Source organism: Canis lupus, chromosome 23 (genome assembly GCF_048164855.1).
Source record: "Canis lupus baileyi chromosome 23, mCanLup2.hap1, whole genome shotgun sequence".
Classification (NCBI taxonomy): Eukaryota; Metazoa; Chordata; class Mammalia; order Carnivora; family Canidae; genus Canis; species Canis lupus.
The window spans coordinates 9529275-9535486 of NC_132860.1; the positions used below are offsets into that span (position 1 = coordinate 9529275).

General features: G+C 44.0%; 1 protein-coding gene across 1 annotated transcript in view; it reads right to left on the reverse strand.

Moving 5' to 3' along the window:
* Window positions 1–6212, reverse strand: part of ZDHHC13 (zDHHC palmitoyltransferase 13) — a 100895-nt gene that overhangs the window by 44893 nt on the left and 49790 nt on the right. The window lies entirely within an intron of this gene.

A 6212-nucleotide genomic window follows, 5' to 3' on the forward strand; every position in this document is an offset into this window, starting at 1 on the left:
GCAGTTATTTTCAATTTGTAGGCTTTTGGCCACAGCTGTATGGGATTCCATCAATGTCAATCAAACAATTAATAACACCAGTGATAACTGAATTAAGTCAATCGAGTCCCCTTTAACCTGCACGGATTTTAAAAGCAACATAGTACCTTGGCCTTCACTAGGAAGTCCCCTACCCTAGAGACTTCCAGGCTTGCAGAGGGGTAGGATACACACGTGACGGGACGCCTGGGTGGCTCAGTGGTTGAGCGTCTGCCTTTGGCTCAGGTTGTGATCCTGGAGTCCCAGGACTGAGTTCTGCATTGGGCTCCCCGCAGAGAACTTGTTTTTCCCTCTACCTGTGTCTCTGCCTCTCTCTCTCTCTCTCTCTCTCTCGAATAAATAAAATCTTAAAAAAAAGATACACACATGAAAAATTATCACTGGACAGTACAACCTTCTCCTGCTCTACCACATTTCCCAGTTACCAGCCCCACCATCCATCCACCCAGGAGACTCAGCTAAAAACCTGAGTCATCCTTAGCTTTACCCTGTCCCTTACCCTCCCTTGCCTCACTCCCCGAGCCTCCTTGATTCTGACTCCAACATGTCTCTAGAATACACCCCTTCCATTCCTCCCCCTTGGCATATGTATTAGTCAGCTAGGGCTTCCACAACGAAGGATCACGGACTGGGTGGCTCAAACAACAGAAATTACTTTGGCACACTTCCAGTGGCTAGAAGTCTGAGATTAAGGTGTCGGCAGAGTTGGTTCTTCTGAGGACCTCTCTCCTCAACTCGTAGATGGCCACCTTCTTCTCCCTGTGGCAACCCATGGCCTTCTCTCTGTGTGTCTGTGTCCTAATTTCCTCTTCCTATAAGGACACTAGTCTCATTGCATCAGGGACTTATTTTAACTTAATAACCTCTGTTAAGATCCTATCTTCAAATACATCACATTCTGAGGTTCTGGGGGTTAGGACTTCAACACAGAGATGTGGGGCCAAGGGGAGGGACAGAATTTGGTCCATAATAGTATGTCATATAAGGACTTTCACAAGTTGATCTTGGACTTAGCCTTCAACTTAGCTTTAGACCATCCCTTCAGGAGAGCTGCAGCTACACACACAGACTTGAAGCTTTCCAAACAGGCCAAGTATCCTCACCCATCATGCTTTTGCTGAAATTGCTTTTTGCCTAAAGCATCTAGAAGATGAAGCCCCCCACTCCGTCTTCAGCACCTAACCCAACTTCTCTGCCTGGCGAACTCCTGTAATCAAGTCATGGGTCAAATGCCATCTCCTCTGCAAAATCTTTCCTGAACTTCCAGAGCAGAATTAATCCACCTCCATGTTTCCATTGCCATTATATAAATGACATAGTACTGCTCTCTTTACCTTAAAATTCTGAATTCCCATCTGCTTCCTTGTTAGAATGTAACATATGTGTATTCATAGTGTCTAGGAACAGGTGGGCACTTTGTAAACATTTGTTGAGTGAGTGATGTGGGAGAGAGTGTAGGCTGTATTAAAAGCAAATTCTGCAAGAATGTAAAAGAAGAGATTATTATACATGGAGTGGAGGAGTTTGGAAATAAAAAAAACAAAAAACAAAGAAAGAAGCCTATTGTTGTTTTAGCAGTCTCTGCATTTCCCGACTTCCTGGACAACATTATCTCCATTTTCCAGGCTCACCTGTCACTGACTGGGACACAGGGCTGAGACTGGCCAATGGAGCCCTGGCCCCCAACACCTCCAAGACGGTCTCCATTCTCTTTACCCATCTGTGGATGCAGAAGGGCCACTGGGCACCCAGGCTCTAGGAAATGGAGGAAGCACCAGCCAGGAGGGAGGTAGCTTGGATCCCTGTGGGGGAGACTGTCTACAAACAGCTGAACAGACTGGAACAAGAGGGGGGAAATAAGCCTTATGTTGTGTTAAGCCAGTGAGATTTGGGGGGCGGTGATTACTGCCTTAACTGCTTGGGCTGAAATACTCCCAGCTGCAATACTGGATGTGCTATAGCCAAGATATTCCCCTTCTCACTGTTCAGTGTCCAGCCAGTCTGCTAAGTCACAGGGAGCATCCTCAGGATTTTGCCTAACAGCTGTGGAAGGGATTCAAATGCACGGTCTCTGATGAGACTACACAGATATTCGGGGAAAGGAATGAAGTTCTGGCATCACCGCAGAAGACTCACTTTCCCTGGGGCCCTGACAAACAAAACAAAGCCCAAACACAAGAATTCTTGAATTCTATGCTACTGTACTCTCATGAGTATCCTCTCATCCAGCCTCCTCCCTGGGCCCTCCCACTCTTCTCCAGCTCCCTAATCCAAATTCTGTTCCTGTTCCCCACCCCCCTCACATTTTCTTTGTTTGCATGGGTTGTCATCTTTGGTCTCTTTCTAGAATTGATTGTCCCATTTCAGGTGGGCAACTCCCCTTCTCTTTTTCATCTCATTTTTCCACCTCTGTCCTGTGACAACCTCATCCATCTGTGCTCATGACTCCCATCTACATCCTGGTCTCTTTACAGCTGCCTCCCAGACTTTTCCACTGTACAGCCTGCAATATCTCAAACTCGGTAGCCCCCAACCACCAAACTCATCACCTGGTCTCCCCATAGTTTTCTTTACTTCTCAGAGGAGCACTGCCACCCTCTCATTCACTGGGTTCAGAGTCGTCTTTGACTCTCCCTTCTCTTCTGCACATTCGATCAGTAGTCTGGGCCTTCATTACTTCTTGCCTAGGCCATTATTAAATGCTTATCTGTAACATTCTATATCCATCAGGGTCCAGCCAGAAAAACAGAAACCACACTAGGTTTTTTGGGTTTGTTTTTGTTTTTTAACAGAGAGAAAATAATAGAGGGAATTGACTAAGCGGGTGCTAATATTTTTCAAAAAGTAAAGAGGAGCATACTGACTTGGCACAGAGGTGGTAAACGCAGGAAACGCCTGGGGCTGGAAAAACGAAGAGAAGAGATGGGAGCACCCTCATTTAGATGCCTCCAGGGCAAGGAGTCAGGCCTCAGAGCCGAGAGCCCTGCCTGCTTCCTGCTGGGGCTTCTAAGGGAGGGCAATGGAGGTGGTCTGGGGAATGTGGGAGGAAAGCTATGGACAGTGATTCCAGCTCCCAGCAACAGGGTGAAGGGCCACTGTGGGAACAACACGGAGAGGAAAGCTGGCAAGAGGAGTGTAGTTAAGTCTCTTCGCCCCTCCTCCTTGTCTACTGGCAGAATTTGATGGAAAATCAGCCAACAAGGAAAACTGTAGTTTTGAGAATCCTAGCCCCCAAACACAGAGTATGGAAGGGTGAATATGGCACACTGCCTTACCTCTAGTCAATTTTCCAAAGAGCTCTGAATTTACAGCATTTATTGAGCATTTATTATGTGCCTAGTATAATTCTAAGCACTTTATATATGATTAATACATTTAATCCTCATCACAACATTTAGAGGTATTACTAGTATTATCCACATGATACAAATGAGAAAACTGGGGCATTATAAAGGTTAAGTCACTTGTTCAGAGGTAAAAGGCACTTATGATAATCGGCAAATCCAGGATTCAGACCCAGGGTGCCTAGCTATAAAACACTTGCTCTCAATATTTTTTTTTTTTTGAAACTTTCACACCAATGTGTACCTGAGGAAAAAGCCTCAGTAAAATGGTGGAAGTAAGAGTCTTTATGTAAATGATCCTTAAACTGTATCACGTAAATGTAAGAATCATTTGGGGAGATTCTGAGACTCACTCCGCAGAGAATGATCTGGAAGTTCTGAGAAGAGGAATTTGAATTTTAAACAAGTGGTCCCCAGACATCAGCCCCATCACCACCCCACGTCAGTTATTCTGATGTAAATGGTCAACGGACCCCAGTTTGAGAATAATTACTTGGCAGGGGTTGATGAGAGCAGAGGATAGAACTTGAAAAAGTCTTTCTGTTGCTCAGTTGAGAATCAGTCCTCAAACACAATTCTGATCACATCATGCCCTGCCTCAAATCCCTTCAGTTCATTCAACAAGCTCATGCAACAGATTAATTTAGATATTTACTGAACACATAGTATGTGCTAGGCAATATTCTGGGTTCTTGGGATACATCAGTGAACAAATCAGCGATGCCTCAGGGACCTTATATCCTATGGGTTGGGGAGGGAGACGGTATGCAGCAGACGAGCTAAATTATATAGTATGTTAAAAAGCAGCTAAGTGCTAGGGGAAAATGCAGGGTAGCAAAGAGGAGGAATAGTGCAAGGGAAGGATAACTTTCCAGAAGTTGGTGAGCACAGGCTGCATTTGAGAAGTTAGCATTTGGGGAAAAAAAAAAACTCAGGGGAAAGGCACTTCACCCTGTGGGTATCTGGTGGAAGAGCATTCCAGGCAGAGAGGAGCAGGGAGAGGCTTGAGACAGAAGCACGCCTAGCGTGGAGGCATTCCTGAGAGGTAAAGCAGAAGTGGTCAGATCCTGTAGGGCCTTGCAGGCCACTATCGGGGCTTTGGTTCTTCCTCTGGTGAACTGAAGAGCCACTCGAGGGTCCTAAGCAGAACAACAACATGATCCAATTTGTCTAAGGATCACTCTGGGTGTTTGTAGCAGGGTGATGGTGGAAGCAGGGAGACCAAACAAGAAGGCTTTAGTAATCCAGGCAAGAGGCAGTAACTCAGAACTACAGGGGCCATGGTGGCCAGAAGCATTCAATTCTGGATGTATCTTCAAGATAGAGCCATGGGATTTCTCAAAGAAATCTGAATCTGGTGTGTGAGGAGAGAAAGTCATCATGAAAAGATTCTAAATGAGTATGAGGAAGACTGATGGTAGGGAATAGGGTTGTTTACTTTTTATTTATCTTTAAATTTATTACATGTTTTACTTAATTCATAATTGAGGGTAAGGTGGAAATCTGAAGTTTCAATCTTGGACATGTTAAGTTTAAGATGTCTGTTAGACAGTTAAGTGGATAGGTCAGGAACACAGTCTGCAGAGTCTGAGATGGAAGTCTGAACTGGAGTTAAAAATCTGGGGTGTTTTGGCATATAGACCTTATATCCAATCACACAATTGGAGGAGATTATCAAGGAAGAGAAAGGAAGTTTAGATAAAGAACAAGAAGGCTAAGCACTAGACACTGGGACATCCCCACATTAAATGGTAGGAGAGGAAAAAGAGCAAAGGAGACTTCTCATGAGCAACCTGTGGGATTAAAAGGAAACTCAGGGGTGCTGTCTCCTGGAGGCAGAGTGAGGACAGTGTATTTGGGAAGAGGGAGTGGCCACTGTCAAATGCTGCTGAGCAGTTTCCCTGGAGTGCAGGGCTGAAAACCTGACTGTGGTGGACGTAAAAGATGGGAGGAGAGGAATTGGAGATAGTGACTATACATAATGTCTTCAAGGACTTTTTACTGACAAGTGAGTAAAGAAATCGCGCCTCACTGCTCACTTAAATACAGCTCAAATACTTAGCTTAACATTCAAGGCCCCTGGAGATCTAGTCCCAATCAACAAGTCTAATTTACGAACCAAGCTCCCCACTTTAAACGCCCTATAGACTCATGGTTCCAACTATACTTCAGACTTCCCCATTGTCTTCCTTGTAGAGTCATTGACTTCCAATTCTGTATTTCCAAACTCAATATTGAGAGACCCTTTTAATGCCTTATTGTCCATAAATACTTACTTGATCACATCTACTGAGGCCCTCTCCATCCTCTAACAATATTTTATTTGTACTGCTTTTATGGCTTTTAATATTCTCTACATTATGCTGTACGTTCATTTATCTTAGCTTTCCCTCTAGACTGCAAGCTCGGTGATTAGTATGCCCAATTAAATGTTTTATGGCCTAAAAGACCTATCATGGTGCTCAATAAATACCTGTGGAATAATTTAAATTAATGAAACGTGCTTTTTCTTGTCACATATCAGTTAGAAGTACTGGAATGTAATAGTTTGGAAGGTGTGAAGTGAGGTATTTGAATTTTAAACAAGTGAGCCCCTGCCACATCCCTGTAATTCTGATTAAATGGTGTACGGACCACAATTTGAGAATATATACTTCGCAGGGTTTGAAGAGAGAGAAAGGGAAAGGATATAGCTTGAGAAAGTCCTTCTGTCATCCAATTGAGAAATCAGTCTTTAAACGATTATGATCGCATCACATCCTGCTTAAAAACCATTCATTCATTCATTCAACAAATTTAAGTGTTTATTGAACACACAATGTATCAGGC